The following is a 24,283-nucleotide window of genomic DNA, read 5'->3' as shown; positions in this document are numbered from 1 at the left end:
CCTTTTAGGCAGTCCATCTCCCTCTCATTCCTAATCCTCTTTCTTCCTTGGATTTAAGATCTCCCATTTATTCTTTGACTGCTTGGCAGGGTCTTTGTCTCTGGGTGTGTGGGCTGAATATTTATTTCAATTCTGGAGGCTGGAAACTTCCCAAGAAATAATATCTTTTCTTGCTTGATGATCAGATTTGTTTCTTGTCCTGCATTGGCCTATTAGCAGTAAAACTATCTTACTCTGGAGAATTTAAAATGAAGTTTTTAAAAGTACAAATAGTTTATTTGGTTCCCTTCCAGGTTTCAGGTTTACATATGGCATTAAAAAAGGGGAGGGAGTAACAGAATAGTGAATGAGATAATTTCTAGATGAATGAAATCTGTTAATGTCAGATTTTCAAAACAGCTTTGAAATTAGCAAGAGAAAATATCCTCAGGTCTGAAAATTACATCATTTAAAACCTCTTTACAAATATATTTTATTTCCTGTGAAGACATGAAGGAAAATAAGGAATTTGCAAAAGAAACTTTGTAAGTGACCTTCAAAATTTTAGCCTTTATGATCCTCATTTTTCACTTCATTGAAAGGTCATGATGTTATGGTATGTCATTGTTCTTCATGTTTATGAAACTCAAGGGAAGTATCAGAAAAGAAAGAAGTTTGGGGGTTTACAAGCAATCCTGTTTTAGATTCCAGAAAACTAAATACACATTCTCACAAGTTTCTTCCTTTGGTTTTTCAGTTATTTCACTGAATATAAAATAATGTTTCAAACAGAAGGAATATAAGACATCCTGTTTGCTTGCTCCAGTGAATTATTTTCTTTGATTCCTTTGTTCATAGAGCTCTTTTCATAGAAATATTTTTTCAAAGACTTCCATCCATTCCAAAAAGTATTGTGATTTTTCAGAATGTCCAGAATGATTTTTGATCCTAAAAGAGGTTATTATGATAAATGTTCTCTTTTAAAATTTGCTATTTCATGCATAGATTAGAGGAAAAGATGCTCCTGTATTTATGCTATCACCTTTGTAAGTATTAATTTTATTAATGGTTGTAATGCTCCAAAGTATCTATGATCTCATTCATCTAGAGTTTTTCTTAAATGTTGTAGATAGCAACCCAATTATTTCTACCTGAAGAATAAATCCAAAAATTAAGAGCTAAAAGCTACCATTTACTTAATTTCTTCATTGTGCAGGTGAGGAAATATATCATAGGATTCACCTAATACAGTCCCTAAGTCATCAGTAACACAGGTGGAACATAAAAACGGGAATGGGAATATGGTGTGATTCAAGTACTCCAATAATCAGTCAATCAGTATTTATTGAGTTATGTATTAAGGATGTCTGGATTGTTCAAGGAAGACTAGCACCTCTTTGTGAGGGTTTTATGAGCTCTTTTCAAGGCTGTTCATCTACCTTTCATGTACACCAGGCTCTCAGTTCTCACTTGTGACACCAAGAAGGTATAACATGCACATTAGACACATCCTGGAAAATTATCTTGCCAAATGGGCTAAAATAGGTTAATGTCTGCAATCATTTGTTCTTCTGTGTTATATAATCCTGTTATATGATACCTATAGTGCAAGATCCAATTGTTTGTTAAGTATTGATCTGGACTATTTCACTGATGCTTACACCCAGATAAAATGCATAATGCTAAGAACTCCCTATATAGCTGAACTTTCTATAACAATTTTGGTATATTTCTCTACTGATGAAAAGAAAAGCTCATCTTCATTTAGATTTTTAAAAATAATAATATTATTTTGCTATTTGAATATTGTTTTCATTGCTATAATATTTTGCTCAAACCCTGAATTTAGATAATCTATTGTCAGATACTTTTTAAATTTTTTAAATTTGAATAAATTTATTTAGTCTCAAAGACACTTTTGAAACATTATTTTAAAATGTCAAATAGAAAGTTGTAATGTAAGACTGGAATTCAGGAGGGAGATTTGAGTAGGATATACGGCTCTGCATGATGGTGATGACTGAACCCATGGGAGCTGAAGAGGTCTTTGAGTGAGTATAGAGAAAGAGAAGAGGGTTGTGGACAGAGCTGTGAATATATGCACAACTGGTGGCAATGGAAAAATGAATGTATAGCAAAAGAGATATAGAAGCAAAGGTCAATTAATCAATTAACTAAACAGTGAATATTCACTGGGACTTTAATATGTTCCAGACACTGAATTTGGGGTGTAAAGAAAAAGGAAAAACAAAAAAACAAAAATGGTCCTTGACTTTAAGGAACTTAAAATATTAGTGATGGGAAACACTGGGCTATCATTTGTTCCAAGGGATTTATAGTAGGAATCAGTCCTTTGTGCAAATCAATTGAAGGTTCTTCTGAAATACATAGATTATCATTAGCATGTCAGTATTTTAGTTATTTCTCTGACAAGAGAGCTAAAGAAAATTCTTCTACTTCCCTGGTCAATTTGCCTGGTAAAGATTTCACCAAGCTAGTCAGTTTTGATCAGTAATCATGAGTGGAGGTAGAGATTTATGGCTGTTCAGTGAGTCTCCAAAGAGGGATCCATAGGTGAGAATTTGCATTAAAATTATATCTTTTTCTGGTCTCTGTGACAACTTTAACTCATCAGTACATTAAGCTTATATGTAGCCAGACTAAAGTGGCAATACCAGGAAATATGATTGCAAAGGAGAACCTGAAAGTGGATTACAAACTGCTCCAAAGATCAAAGGAGGATCATTTATACATTTTATCATGTATTAACCAAAAATCACATCCCGGTAATAGGTGTGGAATCTAAAACATCTAGATTCTGCTGCTAGAGGTTTTTGGTTCTGTCATCAATAAATTTCAGACAAATTGCAGATATTGATAGTAAGAGCTGAAAGACCCTGAATGGAATTGATAATTTTGAATTGTTCTCAACATATTAACTTTAAAGTTTTGCCAACACACAGGCAAAACCCAGTGGAATTGCACATTGGCTACAGGAAGTGGTGGGAGGAGGGGAGGGAAAGAATAAGATTCTTGTAACCAAGGAATAATGTTCTAAATTGACTAATTAAATAAAATAAAATAAATAAAGCTTTACCAACAACTTTGGGATGATTTAGATATGTTACTAGACAGATTTAAAGACCTGGATGTGCTTACTCTGATTTCATAATTTCATAAACTAATTGTTTAATTTAGAATTACTGTCCAAACTGAGTGTCTGTGTAATAATGAATGTAAAGTGATATATTTGCTTTTAAATGATCAAGTTCATGAGTATAGATTGGTTACTGGCAGCAAGTCTTTCAGTTTTTATTAAGCCCTTAGCATGTATCAGGCACTGTCTTAAGTGCTGTGGATAAAAAGAAAGGCAAAATCAGTATTCCTGCCCTTAAACAATTGCTACTATGATTTAGAAGTCAACATATAAATAATTAGTTACATATAAGATATATACAATGTAGGGGGAATGTAATCTCAGAGGAAAGGCACTAGGTTGATAGACAGGGTCTGGAAAAGACATTCAGGAATGTCTCCAGAATAAAGTAAAATTTAAGCTGAGTTTTGAACGAGGTAAAGGTAAAATGTGAAGATGAGAAGGCATAGCAGTGTAGGCCTTGAGAACATCTAGTACTAATGCATGGAGTCTGAAATGGATTTATCTTCTTCCAGAAATGCACATAGATCAAGTCAGGTGAATTATAAAGTGTGTAGAGGGGAATAAAGTATGTAAAGTTCAAAAGAGCTGGTGATAGGAACAAACAAATTTTTAAAAAAAGGGGGGGGTAAGGGGGATAAACAAGCAAGAAAAAGACAAATTCCATGTAAATTAAAAAAATGTTATTTTAAATAAAAAAATATAATGTTGCCTTAATTTGTATTCATGGAATAATAGTGTCCCACTATGGGGACCGACCTGCAGTTCCTATATAGTCTATCTGTGGGTGGTGACCTGAGAAGGAGAATGGAGGCTAGAGAAATATGGATGTAAGATAGATAAAGCAGTCAGGGCAAGAGACACAGGAATAAAGACTCAGAGACCACAAGTTAAAAAACCTAGGGAGTTTCGAGCTTCTCAGTAGATAACTCTCTAGTGAAAGATAATAGAGTGAAGAAATTATAAGTATGAGGACCAAGAGAACCTGTGTGGAGCACAGGACACTGGGACATCCCCCATGGACCAAGTGGTCAAGAGATTAATGGGAGATGTGAGGGGCAGCTGTGCTGCATAAGTCAGTCAGACATGAGGAACATAATAGACCACAGCAAGATCAAGATTGTAAGAGGCAAGAGGGAGAGCAAGCACTATAAAAACAAGAGGTGTAAGACAAGAGAGAAGAAGAGGAGGCTCGCACATGTTCCCCAGACTTTATTGGGGACCTTAGGAATGTCAAATGGGAGGTGATTAATGAATCCACGATATGATATAGGTTTTTACATTGGTAGCATTGACAATGACGGAATCACATAGGAGATTAATCCAACCGAAGCTTTGTAAATGAATGTAGTCCCAGACAGGACAAGGACACTGTGGCTGTCAATGCCCAGCCCAGGAATTTGCTAGTCCTTTGGACTAGTCCTTTGGACTGTCCTTTTCCATATAATTAACATTAAGTGATCTGACCATGTGTCCGGTAAATGAATATACAGGATGCCATATCAATACATCAATCCTACTTCCAAGATGCTAAGATGCCTGTTATGTTACACCCACCTATTTTTTTTCTTTTTTGTTTGTATTTACATAATCTGTATCTAGTGACTTGATGATATATGCTAACAACTTTTTTGCCGCTTGAATAGTTCCATAGAATTGTGCTCTCTTGGATGCAAATACACATTCCCTTCAATGATGCAGATGGCCATCCATCCATCCATCTATCCTAATTCATCCAGTGTAATTCTAGTCCTTATTCTCTTTCAAGTCATGTGAAGATCTACCCAAAATGTTAAGGAGACATTTTCTTGATATTATGTTATTATAAAAGCAGTATTTAGGTTGTTCCTCTATTATCCTTTGTACTTTCTACATAATCAGTCTACTTTCTTTCCCTGTCTTAATATTCTAGCCTCAGGTCAAGGCAAGAAATAATTATTAAGGGCCTTTTAATGTGCCAAACACTGCACTAAACACTGGAATCATGAAGAAAGGGTAAAAAAAAAAAAGATGATCATCTTGAGAAACTCATTCAAATAGGGGAGACAAAATATCAACCATTTTGTACAAATAAGATCTATACAAAACCATTAAAGAGGATAGGGAAAGGCATCCTGAAGAAGGTGGAATTTTAGCCAGAATTTGAAGAAAGCAAGGAAAGTTGAGATAAACATTTCCCTCTGTATCAGATATTGCATGGGCCTAGTGGGTCATCTCAAGGAATATGTACCCAGAGCTCCAATGGAAACTTCCAAGTATTATAAGAGACCTTTGAGGTGAAACCCCAGATTTGGAACAGGTTACCCTTTAAAAAATGCAAAACTCCAACAATTAGTTTAAAAATAAAAGGAGAAATTTATTAATTTGGAAGTCATTTTGAAAGGCCAGGACACAATATGCAGGTGGAACACTGCCTCCCTGAGGAGTTGGGGTTTGGGTTATTTATACCTTTTTGACAACAGGGGTTACAGAATAAGGAAGTGAAGGTGGGATAAATTCATTGAGGTTGGAGGTATAAGGGATGATCTGTAGAATTCAAAGGATGATTAGATTAGGTACCACCTTATGTTTATCAGAGTGGAAGGAGGAAGTGAGTATCTATGTTCATTGAAGATCTAGGGGAAAGTCCAAAGGAGAGGGGTGTGAATGCTCCTAGAAAGGAATTTCTTATGTCCCCTTGGACCTAGAACACTTCTGGAGTTTGGGATGTCTGGAAGGTAATATCACATATCTGGAAGCAATATCACAAAGACTCCAGGTACTTATGAGATTCAGTATTTGATTATATCAAAGAATGAAATCCCTGTATGCTTCTAGCTTTATGATGACCCAGTATTGAAAGCATTTAGATTTTTAGCAAAATTTAGCAATATATAAATGGTACTCTCACCCTTAAACAGTGTTGGTGAGGCAGGATGCTCTGCCAGTTAAAATAATAGCATCTTCTTGACTCTCTCTTCTTACTTTCTAGTATATCTCATGTAACTCCAAGACTTCCAGTGAGGGGTGGATAAAGCTTAGCTTTCATCAAAATATCATGGCAACCTCAACAAAAATAGCAAATTCCAAATTAACTTGTGCCTAGAAACTTAACTGTCTTTTCTACTTTTGTGTTTGTTCTTATATAACTTTAGGTAAATCCAACTCAACAAACACTTATATTTTTCCAAATGCAAGATATTGTTTTAGGTTTTTAGAGATGAAGTAAATCTTAGATATGGCCTTCAAAAAACTTACAGTCAAATGTGGGAATTGGGGATGAGTAAAATAAGAATTTGCAAAAGGAGAAGACTAAAGAAACTGTTTTAAATATTTAAGGAGGGAATAACTATTTTTAGTTGGTGTTAACAAGGTTTCATCAATGAATTTATTCCAGAGTTTTGTGTCAAAGGAAGTGATGGATTTAACAGAGAAATATATTTGAAGACAATTCAAGGCATGGGAATAATGTTCAAAAATTAAGCTGTAGCTGGGAGAGAGCAGAATGAGAGCTTACAGCTATCTTAAAAGAAAGGTCATACACTAGTTTTGCTGGAAGGTAAAGTTTATGAAGTTGTCATATGAAATAAGGCTGAAAAGGCAGGTCAGAGGCAAATGTCAGGTGAAGAGTGGGAAAATTGAGTTGGCATTTTATTCTAGAGGTGATGAGGTGTTACCAAAGTTTTGTCTTTATTTTTAAAGTGGAGAGATGACTTGTCCAGGAATCTCAGTTTAGAATATTCCTTGGCATATAAAGTACTTCATAATCTGCCTCCAACAAGCATTCTTTTTTATTATGATATATGAGCTTGAGGATAGATATCCACTGAGAGAAAGAAAGTGTAGACAGGGGAATCTCTGGCTCCCTTTTGGAAGTGACTTTATTGCTGGGTCACTATAAATTAATTAGCAATTCATGTTTCCTGGATTCTCCTCATTGAATTTTAAAGGACAAAGGTTACTTTGAGATAAGGTTATCCAACTTCTTCATTTTATAGATGAGAATTTATTATCCCAAAAGGTTTAGGAGACATTCCTGGTATCATAAAACTAGCTAATTTTAGAGGCAAAAATGGAACTCAGAACTTTTGGGTTCCAATCTAATGTTCTTTCTACTTTAATGCACTATCACATATTAAGCTTTATTGTCTCCTTATTTATTTAGTTTAATTTAAGCTACATGGTTTCTTCAGTCTCTGCTGAACTCTATAGATCAGGCAAGGAATAAAGTTCATTTAATGAAGTAAAGGTTAACTTTTTGAGAAAACTTGGTGGGCCCAGGGGCCTGTTGTACTACACCCAAGTAATTATAACCCATATAGCAGAGACTTCTAAGAGATGTATAGAGTGTTCTACATCTCCAATTATACCATTGCCTAGAATTCTCTCCTAAAATAGTCCCCTGATCCATTTTCTCTCTACTCTTATTCTGAATTTCTCCCTGATAATGAACAAGAAATCAAAGGAACAAGTGAAGATTAAATGCCTTTTTAAAGAATCAAATAATAGAATGGAGAATTCCTCAGTCATAGCAAGTTTTGAATCAGGAGCCTAAAGATCTGCCTTATAAACAATAGAATCTGCCCTGATGACATGGTCATTGTACCCCCAGAAGCTCAGGCAAACTATTATCAGTGAAATTCCCTTGCTCCCTTACATCCTCATGATTCCTAGCCTAAAACAGCCCTATAGGACCCTTAGATGATTGTCCTCCTTTGATCCTCCTTTAGATTTAAGAGGGACTGAGAGATGCACCTCCAGGCTGCACCTTGATTCTATCAGGCTACATCTCAGGCATTTGTCTGTTCCCTAAACCCAAAGAATCTTTTATGAGGGTTATTCCCTATGTCTCCAGGAAGATCCCAGTCAGATGACCAAACCCCTGACCAAATGCCTGAGGATTTACCACTCTAGAGTCACGTCCACACCATGACACAGCATCTGTTGTAAAGAGTATAAAATCCCCAGAACTGATGTCGTCTGGGGGACAGCTTTTCCATCCATGCTGTCCTCCCAAGGAGTAGTCTTCCATCTTGCTTTTCCACCTGGACCATCCTCCTGGCCATTCTCAACATTACTCTCTAAATTAATAAATTTCTCTTTTTATTTTTAAGATAAGTTTTGGAATCCTGAATTCTTGCAAAAAGGTATCCTTCCCGAACCCTAGGGGTGTACCTCTTCACCCCCACAACACTAGGTGGGAGGGGATAAGTTTCCCAGGTGAAGAAGATAGTGGGAAAGAAGAAAACTACATGAGATTTATTAGAGGAGTTGCATCTATAATTTGCTAAGCAATGTAATGCTGGGACAATCTTTGAATACATATTGCATTTCTACTAGGGAAATGCAATGAGTGAGGAATACCATGGCAATATTGTTGTTGGGCTTTTTTTTTTCTTTTAGTGTTCAATTGAAATGCAGGTTGAGTGACCTTTGGGAAAGAAGGGACTTAATCTGTAAGTCAGTTCCTTTGGGAGATTAAAGAGCTGAAATCCAACAGAGAGCAGAAAAAGAGTAACACAGAGAATAAAATATGGACAACATAATATATTTACAAGATCATTTTTGAGAAAGCCCTAGCATCTATGAGGATCATGAAATATTATCATATAGAAAATGGTGACTAATTATTTTTTTTTAACCTTTCCTTTTCATCTTAGAATCAACACTATGTATTGGTTCCAAGGTAGAAGGGAGGTAAGGGCTAAGCAATTGAGGTTAAGTGACTTGCCCAGTGTCACACAACTAGGAAGTGTCTGAGGCCAGGTTAGAACCCAGGACCTCCTATCTCTCAATCCACTAAGCCACCTAAAAACACCCTAACTAATCTGATCCTTAAAGGAAATTAGAGGTTCTAGTAAATAGAAAAAAAGAAATAATTCATTCTAGGCATAAAGGACATCTGGTGTAAAGGGCTAGGATTGGAAGATGGAATGCAATGTATGAGAAAAAGGAATTGAACTCCAACAGCTTTATCACTCTGATGTTTTGGTTCTTTTGATTTCATCATGCTTCCTCTTCAGCAAGAAGGAACATGTGATCCATAGACTCCTGAAAGGCTACTATATAAATATAGTTATCTGTAAAAGATAGTTTATATTACATAGGTATTTTTGGTCAGAGTAGCATGAATCTGATCAAGTTTTTTCTCTATTTTCTCAAGGGTATTGGGAGTGAAATGTAAGGTACAAATTGGAATATTATAACTCGGGAGAACTAATAGAAAAACATTCTTTCTGTCTACCTTGAAAGGCAGGACAATAAAAAGTTGAATTATTAAATATTAGAGAACTTAGAGTAGTTTGATAGAGTATCAATGAAATGAATAGACTTGATATGAAGAGATGAGGGGGAAAAGAGCAAAACAGAAGAATAATCTTTGATATTAAATTCTTACTTTTAGTAAACAAAGGTCACCATTCATAGTCTCAGTGACTGCAGTCTCTGAATGAGCTTTGGATTTTGGGGAAAGCAAATAAGTGGTTAATGTATTTATAGACCTAGGGGAGGAGAATTTGTCATGATGAATTAAATTAAGAACTTTTCTGGGTTATCTAACTTCTCTTTGATTTTCAATTTTCCTTTGTATTTTATTCTATTGAGTTTTAGAAGAACAAACTGATTAAATTGCTCATCCCTTAATTAGAAAGGAATGAAAAAAGAAAATAATTGTGACCTTGAACAGACATGAAAACAAGTGAAAATCAGTTCAGTGAAACTACATTCCAAGGAGCAATTCCAAATAGTTGCAACTACTGCAAATCACATAGGATCTATCCAAACTCTCCAAACATCCACAGGTAGAAAAGGTTTACATTTTAGGGACTCCTCTACTATGGTCAGATACCTGTTTACACAACTGTCACAACAAATTCATCATATGCCTCCAAAATATAACCCTCTTCTTAATTTCTCTCCCTCTATTGATGGCTCTATGTCCTACTAGTTATTCAGGCTGCAAAACACAGAATAATATTTGACTCTTCACTCTTTCTCACCACACACTTCTCCTCAATTGTCAGTCAAGTCTTGTCAATTTAATATTTCTATTAACAGTTATAAATATTCCATTTTTTAATATCACTAAAAATCACCTCCATTCAGATTGAAATATCATCAGACTGTTATACTAGACTAATCTTCTAATTCTCATTTTACCTATTTCACATTACAACCTCCATAATTTTCAATTGAACAAGTTTTTACATGTCTTTCATGATCTAAGCACTATGGGTGGTTCTGGAAAACAAGACAAAAATAGATATTTTTTCTCATGGAGATTATATTTTACTATGTGGAAACAAGATAAGCAAATACAAGTTAGAGTCATAATATTTGGTGGGGATAGCAATTGTGGAAAACAGGAAAAGCTTATTAAGAATATCAAACTGAGAACTTTGAAAGATACACGGAACTCCAAAAAGTAAAAAGGAAGAACATTTCAGGGATTGGTAAACAACTTGTATGGAAGCATGGAAGGTGACAGATAGAATATTATATATGGGATTTACTAGCAAGCAAGTTCATTTTTAATGTTCTGCCTATGAAGGAAAGTAATATAAAATCTATCAAGAATGTTTGTTGGATAATATATGTACAACTTATATTATGTACCTTCTTAGGGAAGGAGAAAAAGCAGTGGGAGGGAAAAAGAGAAGAGAGAGCATCTACAGCACAAAAGTAGCCTCAGCCCTGGCACTTCTGGTTTATGCATTAAGGGAAAGAAAAGGTACTCCTGGGTTAGGGAAGGCAGACTCTGTTCTTTGGATATTCACTGAGAAAGACGATGATGGCAGCAAGAAGGAAGTAATTCTTCAATCACACTTTAATAAGAGAGAATGGCAAGGTAAATGGCAGAGTAGAGAGGCAACCTGAACAGGAAGAACAGAGGTAGATTATGCTGAAAAATTAAAATTAATATACAGTAATTTCAAATATTATATTTTAAAAGATGTATTAATGATCACTAGAAGTAAAGGAATAAAAAGGTAACAAAATAAAACCACGTGCCCATGGCTAAGTCACCTGTTCAAAAAGTGTCCTCCACCACAGTCACAACTCAGGAAACAAAGAGCACAAGACCAGGAACTCCACTCCATATATTCCCCTGTCTACAGGAAGTATATAATGACCTGAAGTCAGTGGGCTTCTGGGAAATGTCGTTTTTAGGGTAACAGATTTCCAATGACACAATACAAAGACAGGGGATGGGCTGGTTGAGGAAGGGAGGCAGCATAGGAAAGTTAATAGGGACAAAAGGGGCACAGAGGGGTCCCTTCATAACTGAAGATCAGAGTTGGGAGACCTGGGTCAACATGGACCCATCAGGGTTAGAGATATACTCAAAGAGCAAGAGTTTGGAGTCTATTTTTATAGGGTCTTGATGATAGAAGATGAATTCACTTTCACATGCCACCTTTTTCTTAATTCATTAACATATCAATATCAACTCAAAGTTATCAATACAACCTTAGGGTTAGTTCATTTGTATAATAAATTGCTGGTTTTATTGTTGCAGTCTAGAGCCTAACTGCAATTTAAAGAGGGAGGTTAATTAATGGAACTGAGAGTCTTTTATGTAAGGGCCTAGCTGGCTTCCTATAATTTAGCAAATAATATCAGGATGTGGATCAGTTAATTGTGAAGCAGTTGCCAGTAGCTCCCATGATCCCCTAATTTAGGAAATAGGTTGCACATAACTGTTATGCTCCCTTAATTGATGACAGTTTGTAAACAACATATATTCCCCTTTTACAATCTTACCTCCTACTCTTTTGACCTTTTTGTACTTATTTGTATACTTAATATACTAATTGGGGGAGAAGGGGTACCATCAGGGGACCCTGAACAAGATTTAATCTCAAAATAAAGCAGAATGAAGCATTATAGCTACAATCATAGTCACTAAGGATTTATTAAATGCCTACTATGTGTCAGGAATTGTAAAAAGTTCTGATGATGGGAAGAAAGGCATAGGATAAGTTCATAGTTTACTAGGGAAGACAACAAGAAAACATATATTTGCAAATTATATATAGGATAAATAGGAAAAAATCAGGAGTGGGAAAGCACTAGAAACAAGAGAGATATGGACAAGGTTCTCTAGAGAATGCAGAAGGCAGCATTGCACTGCATTGGCAGCTACATGACTAAGTAGATAGAAATCTAGAAATGGAATTCGGAAGAGTTAAGTTTAAATCTTGCTTCATGAGGTCAGGTTAAAAACAGAGAGAAGTTAAAATATTTGCCTAATATCAAAAACATTATCAGTGTCAGAAACAGGATTTAGATTCAAGTCTTCTGATTACAAATCCAATGATCTGAGGTGATTTACCTGAGGCATTTTGCTAACTTAAAAATACTAAATCATTGTATTGCAAATACAAGGCATTGTATCTACAAAATTGTATTTTTTTACAAATTTACAAAAATGTATTCACAAATAAATGTATTATATTTAAATGGGAATTATATTATTTAAAACTTTTGCCTCTCTGAATATTACATAGCACATAGGTGACACAGATAGAATGCTGGGCCTAACATCAAGAAGTCTCAACTTTGGAGATTGGTCTCAGATCATTATTAGCTGTGTGACCCTCAGCAAATCACTTAACCCTATTTGCCTTAGTTTTCTCATCTGTGAAATGAGCTGAAGAAAGTGGCAAACCACTCCAGTATCTTTGCCAAGAAATGGTAAACAAATGAGGCCACAATGAATTGGAAAGAACTGAAAATGACTGAACAATAGCACCAGAATGCTGTTCAGGGCTCCATTGCCTTCTCTGCCTCTGAAAAGTAGAGATGTGTGAAGCTTTCTTAGTATGTGGGTGGCAGGTAGCCTCAGGGCTAGGAAAAAAAATCCATTTCCCAGTAATTACCCCTGTTGTGCAGCATGTTGAAATGTAATACAGATAGTGTTTATAATGTTCAACACATTTATTTTAGTAGTTTCTGGATCTGATAATATCCCAGAGAAAAATGAGCCAAAGCAACCAAATGTTATGTGAAAACAACCTACAAAGCCCACAACTCAAGGGAAAGATGAGGGGAATTTAAAGGCATGTAGATTTTTCTTATTAAACAGACACCTGATCTTTCTCCTACCATTAAATATTTGTCAGTATTTCAATTGCAAATCCTAGTTTTAAAAGTTTCTGGCTTGGCTGGCAAAATTAGTACTTAGCTGGAATTTAGAATAGTAAGTTCTTGGTGGAATATTCTGGCATGATGAAAATGTCTTTTGCTATGTTAGCTTTTACTAACAATCCCTACCTCCAGTAAGTTTTATGGATCATCTTTTATTCCTATATCACAGTCATTTCTGGAAATACCCTCTTTCACTCTCTTTTTGACTGAACTCTAATAACCCTACCATTAAGACATATTTAATAACACACAAGACATGTTTGAAAATGTACATACATATATACCATTCTGTTTTCATACCTCTCTACTCCAAAAAAGAAGAATTTAACATCTTCTGCCCCGTAGGACCATTACTGAATCCTTCCTGTATGTCTGGTTTCCTCTTAGGGGGCTTTTTATTTATATCACTGGAATTCCCATTTATATTTTACTCTTGTTTCTTATTATTTTACTCTAATTTAGATAATAAAGCTTATAATTATTGCAAATACGTTTCAAAATGAGGTACTAATAAAACTTGGTGTCCCCAAGAAATAGAAACTAATTGGTTATGGTAGCCACAGTTGGATTGTCATATCATCTAGAATAATATTACGCACACATTTTGGCTCTTGAGGAAAATGAATGAATGCAAATAAATTCATTAAACTCAATAGGTACCAAACATCCAGGTTGCACAGTGGATAGGGTATGCATCCTCCTGAGTTCAGATCTGGCCTCAGATACTTATTAGCTATGTGGTCCTGAACAAGTTACTCAATATTGTGTCCCCCAGTTTCCTCATCTGTTAAATGAGCTAGAAAAGGAATGGTGAACTACCCATTTATTCTTGCCAAGAAAACCCCAAATAAGGTCACAAATAGTTGAACATGATTGAAAAAAAAAGTGACAGAATTTATGTTCCTAATTTGTTTTAGACATGCTTATAGAGCACAAGACTTATTACTTAGCATTGATGATCCTTTCTAGGACCAGTAGGCAATACAATGAATAGAGTGGTAGGTCTGGAATTAGGAAGACCCGAGTTAAAATTAGACTTTAAACACTTTCATGATATATGACCTTGGGCAAGTCACTTAACTTCTGTTTGCCTCAATTTCCATACTGTAAAATTATTAAAACAATAGCCCCTATCTCTAAGGGTTGTTATGAGGGGGGAAATGAGATAATAATCATGAAGCACTTGGAACAGTGCCTGACATAGATGAAGTTTTATATAAATGTTAGACTTTATTAACTATTGTTATTAGTTCTCTGTTCTGTTTTGTGCCTTTTCATAAAAGATACCCTGTCAATGAGTAATATTTCCACCCCCATGTCTCTTCTACTCCAAAGTCTCTCTCCAATATTTGGAATGAATTTCCTCCTTGCTCCATTTCATAGAATTCTGAATTTCCTAAAGCTCAGTCTTAGCATGACCTCCCACATAAGCCTTTCCTGATGCATGAAGATATTAATGCTTCATTCCCCCAATTTTCTTGTATTTATTAGTACATTTTTGCATATGAATATGTATACATGTTGCCTCCCCTAGTAGAATTTAAGTTATTTGGTGGCAAGGACTATTATTTGCCTTTATATCTCTGTATCCTAGTAGAGAATCTGAAATACAATATGAGCTAATAAATATCTGACTGATTGGTACTGGTGCTAGGTAGAAGCCATATGGGTATGCATATTTCATGAGCTGTAGGGTAGGTAATGATAGAGTCAGATATGAAAGATACCATATAACAACAATAATAGCTAGTACTTATATAATAGTTTAAGGTTTATAAAATACTGGAGGAAGGTTCACCATTTTTATATTTATATTTTTACTTGAGGAAAGTAAAGTTGAAAGAAATCCAAGGTCAGAGAATGAAACAAAATTCTGAGACCACATTTAAATGGAGGTCTTCCTGACTTGTCCAGTTCTCAATCCTCTGTGACACTGATAGAACTCTAATTTTCAAGTTTTAATATAAGAAAGGTGGGCTGAGTCATAGAGTAAGAATAGTAACTAGTAATATGATAGGGCTTAGTGGTGCCAAACTCAAATGGAAATGAATCCTTTGGGCTTCATATTGAATTAAAAAATCCCAAATTTACATATTCTCTACTGTACTATTTTTTTTATTTTTTTAAACATTTCTCAATGCATTTTATTCTCTTTTTAGTACATTAAAGTGTTTTTTGCTGGACCCTTTTAGACACTGAGTTTGATACTTGTAGTATAGTGGAGAAAACAGGAGCCATTTTCATTAGAAGGAGGAAAATGGATTAAAAGTCTTCATCATGATAATTGACTTGTTCTCAAAATTTTAAAGCTATATTATTTTGGGGTTAAATGAGCATGGGGGGAAAAAAAGAGTGGCTAAGAGTTGTAAAGGTATTTTCAGATCTCATATAACCCTGACCTGGCATAATGGGAGGGAAAATGGCTAGAAGTTAGAAGATTTATATTTTAAGCCTCACTGTGTTTCATGGAGCCAGGTGATCTCAGGTAAATCACCTAATCTTTCTGTACCTCAGTTTTCTAAAAGGTAAGATCAGTGGATCTGTTTAGTCAGTGTGTCTCATTCTTTCCAACTCAACAATGTAAGGTTACCTACTTCCTATTTTTCATCATATAAAGCAAATAAAAGTCCTCTGTTCTAGTACTAATGGAATATTTCTTATTTTGGGAATGAGCCAGAGAATGTCTGCAAAGATATATGGGATATCTCCTTAGCTGTTATCTTAAATTTAATGTTTTTTTTTCTTTTTAACATATGAAAAATAAGGATTTTTATTCATATGGGAATAACCAATTATAAATATGTAACTTAACACACAGATATATACATTATATACATATGTATGTAAGCACAAATAATGTAGTGTATAAAGGAACAAAAAAAAGAGTTCTATGAAAATATAATTTTTTTCTTGCTGTATAAAAGACATAAAAGGTTCAAGATAGATTATTTTCCCCTAAAATGAATGTTGCAGTCACAGGGCACTAGAGACATTTAAACTCAAGCAGCTGTACCATTCATACCTACAATCATTTTCAACTGAATTTTTTTGGCTCACTTACAATGCTTTCCATTTAATAATCATAGTATATGACTGTTGGGACAATTTAAAACATTCAACTTGGAATCCCATTTGATTACCTCCATTTGCTTTTAATAACTACAGGGTGGTTTTCCTAATAAGTACTTAATGGAATCTTTCATGACTGAGTACTGTATTTGTTCAATTGCAAGCAAAGATTTGAATTAATAAATCAGCTCCTTTATGAATATCCTCCTAATCTAAAAAACTTGTCTCTAACTGAAGAAGACTTTGAAGTAAACCAAAATGTGGAGGTAGTTTTCGAAGAGACATGGCACATCTTACCCCAAGTTTTTAGCTGGTTCTAGTTCTTTTGTTTGAGGTGGTGGGTGGGGACAGACACAAATCATTTATATATTATGGATACTTTTAATTGATTCATTGGGATTTTGTGGCTAACCAAAATAAGTTTAATATTATAAATAAGGGACATATTCAAGAACAAAGATGAATAGAAGGAAAAACTGAAGAGAAATCCATATGTACAATATTATAGTGTATATTTTTGTTTGCCATCTCCATTACTTGGCTCCTTAGTAACTTGGCCTGGCAACCAGCAGTTCCAAAGAGTCTCTTTTAATGCCAAAGTAGATTAAAATACCAGACTAAGGGTCATATTCCCCTATTGCTGTATTGGATATGGGCCTACAAGTCTACACGTACGAAAATGAGGAAACATACTTCACTGTCCAAAACCAGAGAACACTTTATGCTGCAGATGACAGAGGGTTGGGAACTGATTAAATTGATGTGCAAATTAAGTACAGGGAAGTAGATGGATAGCTTTAGTCTACCACCCATTCTTCTCTCCCCCCTCCTATCTTGGCTCCATAGTTTGAGAGCTATATTAATTTCATGGCAAGAGGTGCATGGGAAAATGGAATGAAATAAAGAGAAAAAAACCCACAAAGCTAGTGAATGCAAAAGGAATGGAGGAAAATTGTACTTGTTATCGAGATTGAGAAACAAATATATCTGCAGAATTTTTAAATAAAAATATGCAAGATAAATTATGTAGGTGCTACATAGGGACAATTTAAACTTAATTGGAGTTGTGGTTTCAAGGACATTTTAGGGGATTATCCCTAGAAGAGTAAACAATTATAATGATTCAACTAGATTTGATATAGGTTTTTGTGACAACATTTTCAGGTTTAGAAAAATTATCCTTTCCTGAACCTACACCCCTTCTTTAGTTCCAGAATGAGAATAAGTTACTATATAATGTTAATATTTGAAAACACAGATGTTCTTCGCATCAAGGAATTTTCAGAATTGAATATGGGATTACATTGAGTCTAATAGGTTAAGACAACAAAGTAGTAGTACAGGGTGGAAGGGAATTACAAATCGCATTTTCCAAACAATATTTATTTGATAGGTTCTGCTGTATTTATATATTTCTGCTAAAATAATTGTGGTTTCTATGGTTCTAATATCTCAAGATTGTTCCCTGCTCTGTCCTGACTACTAGAATAAACAAACTATCTCATAAATACAATAGGGAGGAGACCAAAGAATACTACTAAATCCATTACAGTGACTTTCTGGATAAATCACTTTGATATTCCCAGATCACTTTTTTCATGCTAATTTGGGGGAAAAAGAAAATGTCTTTTTCTGAGTGATATAGATCTTGTTCAAATAAGTAAACTGTAAAAATGTGATAAATGCAGAGGAAAAACAAACCAAAAGGAAATAGAAATGCTAAATAACTACATCTCCATATGAGATAGAGTCTCAATACATAGAGTAGTAGTGAAGCTATATTATAAATGTCACATGACAAACAAAGAAATAAGTATTATTCTACAACATAAGAACAACTTATATCATATTAGTTCCTGTCTTGAAGAGAGAGGAAAGGTAAGAGGAAGAGCAAATGATTATTAAAATTTGTGATCAACCTAATCTGGAAAAAAATAAAATGTTACACAACAAAAATTCATTACAGTTCATTTTGATATGTCTATTATATATAAGATATGTTTATTCAATGGAGATATGAAGATGAAAAGAAAATAGCCTCTAAAGAGCATACATTCTACTAGGAAGATCCAAAATTAAAAAAAAAATCAAATTACAGGAGCAGAAGACTGCTTTTAATTAAAACTTCAGATTTAATGAGAAGTCTAATGAGTTGGATTTTTCTATTCATTTTTGGTTTTGTTTATGAGAACACTACTTTGGGGATATTCTTTACTAGAGTTTACTTTTGAATTTTCAGAACAATACCAAGTGGATGTCAGAGCTATAGCCTCTACATTTTTCTGTTGATTACTTCAATTTCTACCCCTTCAATGATTACTTACATGAATTAATATTAATTTAAATAAAATAATAATTAATTATTAGAATTCATATAATCATTATAGGCATCATTATATCACTTATAAATAACTCATTTCCACATTTGTCATAGTATTTCTTATATGTTAAGATGTTAATAATTTTTTTGTACATATGACAATAAAATTTAATTAAAGTAATTTTCCCTGATGAACCATATGTTTGGGTTATTAAACCATTTGACAGTGTGGTGAAATTTCTATCCATTGAAACACAAATAAAAGAAACAAAGTCTCCATGTCAAAAAGAAATAGGTTTATTGAGAGAAGACCAGTTTCACAATAAATCAGGACTCTGCTCAAGACCAAAGACCTCTAGCCTTATGAGATGGCCTCCTTTATACACAAAGCATTATCACAATTTATATACAAGTTTAAAAATAATTCAAGAAAGCTTATATAACAAGATAAAAATAACAGGAAAGGGGAGTGATTTTCATTGTTACAATCAGTTCCTTGAAGGAGACATAGATAACACATGACATCATGTGGAAAGGAAACTAGATTAACAGTTGGTGGGGTAAGGGGCAACTGGGAGTGGCAGTTGGGTCTTGTCACTAGCACTTCCTTCCTGCTGGGTGGACCCAGTCTGGTGTGGTGTGCTTCTACTTTGTTCAGCTTTGTTCATCCTGAAGACACAGGCTTCTGGAGGTTAGAACTATTCTTGGTTGCTTTCTGTCTACTGCTAAGATTCTGAATTAGACAAAGCAGGACTGACATAGAGAAGACGGGAGTCTTCTCCCGTCATAGAGACATAGAGAAGAGGGAGAACCCTCCACCAGCCTTGGGCCCTGGCCTCAACTCTGAAGCTGAGGAAAAACTCCAATCCCAACTGGTTATTAAACTTTATATTATTTGAATTTGCAGTCAGATAAGTAGACTATCTTTTCTGGTCATAGAGGGAGCTGAACTTCGGTTCAGTCATTCCAGGACAAACAGTCCTTATCGGACCCTTGCTGCTTCCTCTCTGCAGGGGGCATCTCTCTCCTTTGCCTCTCCAAGCAATATTCCCTCTCTCCCCTTAAACTCCTCCACACCCCATACAAACCTCTCAATACCCCTGTTTTCCAATCCTCCATTTCCTTTCCCAATAAATATTACAATCAGAAGAGATGATGTAGACCAAGGTGGAATAAGGGTGCTAAGCCTCATTCCATAAGAATAAAACAATCTTGTGAGTGATGCTCAGAAATCAAGGATTCAAGAGCAAAATCAGAGTTACTAGGCAAAACACTATTAAAATCATAAGGAGGAGAATAGTATTAATTAACCTATACTAGCATTGTTTAGCTATGCTAAAAACTATAATTTTTAGTAACTCAGGATTTATAATGAAATAATTTTAAATGCTGATACTAATATAATCATAATATAACCATCTTGTAAGGATGTAGGGGATTTCTCTCTAACAGTGGTGAAAAGACTATGGTGGTGAGATCTGTCCTTTACAAGATTATAGCTAATTTAGCTTCTGAGGAAGGCAGGCTAAAGAACCTGAGAAACAATTACCAGCTTTCATTTCCTCAGAGGTTTTCTCCCTGTAAATTGGATGTGGACTATGTTCTATAAGCAGGACCAGTGATTTGAGAAGGAATGCTATTTCTTCCCATTTTCAGCTCATTGTCCAGGGATACTCCCATAAAGGTATTCATTCTACAAACCTTTTTTCCAGAGTAAACTAAATTCAATATTTTGCTCCTTTAAGTATTGGTCCAAGCAGTTCTTCAATAAACATATATTAGTTTTTCAAGGAAATGTGTGTGCTAAATATTAGTATGGCTTATCTTTAAATTAAAGAAAAATAACAATTTAGAGACCCTTATGGGATGTTAAATTTTAGGTCACAACATTTGTGATACAATGGTATGATATAAAGGGCCTAGTCAGAGAATAATAAGAGAGGTAAACCTTAAGTAAGTCCCTAACTATATGCAAATAATGATACTGTACATGATAAAGAAGATATAGTAATTTCACAACCTAAAATTTATCAAAAATAGTATATTTGTTCATTTAATGGAATAGAATAACTCACAAATATATTCAAATATCAAAATCACAAAATCGGAGAAAATGAAAGTTGGAAGGGATGTTAGTGACCATGTAGACCAACTAATAGATAAAAAGAATCTCCTTTATAAGAAAAAAAAATAAGCATCTAATAAAAAACAGACTATGGTAGGGGCAGCTAAATGGCTCAGTGGATATAGAGTCAGACCAAGAGAAGAGAGATCTTGCATTTACATCTAGTCTCAGACAATTCCTCACTGTGTGACCCAGGGAAAGTCACTTAGCCTCAGTTACCTAGCCCTTACCACTCTTTTCTTTGGAACCATACTTACTATTGATTCTAAAACAGAAGGTAAGGATTTTTTGCATTTTTTTAAACCTACTATCAGTCATGCACTAGGGTTGTTGTAAGGATAAAATGTAAAATATTTTAAATATATATATATATATATATAATATATATATATTTTAAATATTAAAATATTTTAAATATTTTACATTTTATCCTTACAACAACCCTAGGAGTTAGGTGCTCTTTTGTTCCCTATTTTGAAATTGAGGAAACAGGTAGAAAGAAATCAAGAGATTTATATAGGGTCACAGTGCTAGCAAATATTTGACATCATATTTGAATTCAGGTCTTCCGAATCTTAAGCCCCACACTGTATCTATGAACCACCTAGATGCTTGATCATTTGACAGACTTGTAGACTTCCAAAAAGGGAGAATCTACCCCCTTTAAGGCAGTCCAGTTCACTTGTAGCCAGCTCTAATTGTTAGACCAATATTCATTGTCTTGATATTGAACCTAAAACTTCTACTTTATTTCTACCTAATGCTTTGGTTCCCTGACATCAAACTTATTTTCAAATCTCATAGCTCATCAAAGGCTTGAAGTTAGTTATCATGTCCCACAGGAATCTTCTGTATGTTAAATATTCCCAGTTCCTTGATGAAAACTACATGAAGCATTCAAATGACCTTCCCTTGGCCACTCTCCAGGTTAGCAATGACCTTCTTATTCCTGATACCAAGAAGTACTATAATACTGCAGATGAAGATTGATGAGGTGAGTAAAGAATGAACAGCAAGCTTTCCAAACCTATGTGTTATGCTTCCCTTAATGCAACCTAAAATATTTACATATAATTCACTACCCTGATCTCCAAAATCTCCTTCAGGACAATTATCTCTCCTTCTTTCTCCACCATTTACTTGTAAAGTTTATTTTTCCCACAAGTGTAAAATTCACATATATTAGTAATGATTTCATTTTCTTAGATTCAATTGAATGTCATAACCTGTCAAGATCCTTTGGGATTCTTACTCTACCATCAAATACACTGACTTTTTTTGTCATCAACAAACTTGAACATGCCATTTTTGTTTTGATCTCAGTCTGACAAAATGTTAAACAGCATGGAATGTGATAGAGAGCACAGATCATAAGATACTGTCCTGAAAGCATCAAGTCAAAATAATATTGAATCATTAATAACTTCTCTTTGAATATGATCATGTATCTAATTCTGAATTCATATGATTGTATTTTGTCCAATTCAAATTTATTTTTTTCCACAATAATGGAGAAAGTTTGTCACAACAAATTGCCACTTAACATATGGCTTACTCTGGGCCATAAAAATAATGTATCAAAGGTGGAATCTTAAATCCAGGCTTTATGGCATGAAGTCCAGAACTCATTCCTTTATGACACCTTGTAGCATATGTTCGTTATTTATTTATTTATTTGAAATTTTTGTTTAATGAATGAATTTAGAATATTTTTTCTATGGTTAAAAGATTCATATTATTTTCCCTACCCTCCCCCAAACCCACTCCCTTAGCCAAAGTACAATTCCTCCGGGGTTTTACAACCAAATGTTTATAGCAATTTAGAAATTAAAAAAATCAGAAAACATTTTCTACACATTACATGATTTGATCTTTGAAATTAATTTATGAGTTATATACTATGATAGAATCCTTTACTATGAAAAATCCAAGATCTTTAATTCCTTCTTTCGTCAAATGGGTGTTAACTCCACTAATGATAATCACATGCTCTTTTCAGCTTAGTAGATGGTCTTATAAGTACTTTAGTGGCGAAATTAATCATTACAGTTGGCTAAGCTGATAATGAGTCTCTTCTCTTTTAATCTATTTAGTTTGGTTCTCAGTTGAAAGATACACAGTCCTTTGAGCCTTATAAGTTTAATGATAATTTTAGTGTTTTGACGTAAATCTAAATAATTGATCACCAGGGATGATTCCCAAATAATAAAATACCCAAGTCAGCTCGGAATTATGGAGATTTTAATTAATATAGAGAAAAAGAATTAAGGAAAAAGAGAGAGAGAGAGAGAGAGAGAGAGAGAGAGAGAGAGAGAGAGAGAGAGAGAGAGAGAGAGAGAGAGAGAATTAATTTAAACTGCTGCTCTGGCTCAAGCTGAGCCAGGCAGTAGTTAAAGGCCTTGGTCAAAGTGGCCTTCCTGAGTCTAAAGGAAAAGGAGTCAGTCTTATCACTCACCATGAGACCGTCTCCAAGGAAGCTCCAGTCCTCCACCGAACTCAATCTCCTGAACTGAATTCAGAACTCAATTCCATTCTGAATTGAATTGCCTGAACTGACTTTTTATCCCTCCTTTTAAAGAAATTTTCTCTTATGTCACCTCCCCTAAATTTTAATGCCTACCAATCACAGTAGATGCTTTTTTCCAGGACTGCCCATTCTTAGTTCTCACTACTCCTTAGTTTTCACCTTCTCTGGTTAGATTATATCTTCTGAGGTACTTCAGACTTCTTTGTTAAGCTTACCTTTTGGGAGTTACTTGACCTTTTTGTGATTAATTTAATCTTTACAGGTTCTTAACACTTTTTTGTATTAGTTCTAAAAATAGACTTAGCTTAAGGTTCTAGCTTCACTATAAGGTATGAGTTAAGTACATTCATTGTTTAATCAGGAGTTTACAACTTTATCTTCCCCTAAAGTATGTCTAAGTATGGGTGGAGTAATATAAAGTTCCGAAGACATTCCTGAATCTTGTTAGACCAAGTATCTCCATTGTTACAATAAGGAAATAGCTAAGTCAAATATTCTAAAGTATAGTCTGAGTAGTTTTTAAGATTCACATGAGGGAACCAGGTTGGTTGACCCTGAAAAAAACTTGTAGTCCCCTGGAAGAATTTATGAGAGACCTGGGTCACGAGAATATCACAATGAGGCCTCAAGAAAAAATCCTCATGAAGAGTATGAAAAGTATCATTCCCTGTTGGTACATGAGGAAATAGAATTAGAATGGTTGTTTTCGCTGACTCTCTTCCCTCCTGTGCTTTGTAAAATAGTGAAAATTACAATTCTCCAACTGTGAAAACAATGGATTATCATTTAAGGCATTCCAGTTTCTTTTGAGCTCTGGGGTCTAATATCCTTTAATCTAAACCCAGCTCTGTTTAATATATATATATATATTTTTTTCTTTTTTTAAGAAAAAATATTAGGGTAAAGAGCCTGATCATATTCATTTTAAAATTCAAATTGACAAAATACTAAGTTTGGGAAGATTTAATATATATTTAA

This window comes from Monodelphis domestica, chromosome 3 (genome assembly GCF_027887165.1).
Source record: "Monodelphis domestica isolate mMonDom1 chromosome 3, mMonDom1.pri, whole genome shotgun sequence".
NCBI classification, from domain to species: Eukaryota; Metazoa; Chordata; class Mammalia; order Didelphimorphia; family Didelphidae; genus Monodelphis; species Monodelphis domestica.
This window is presented reverse-complemented; position numbering follows the sequence as displayed.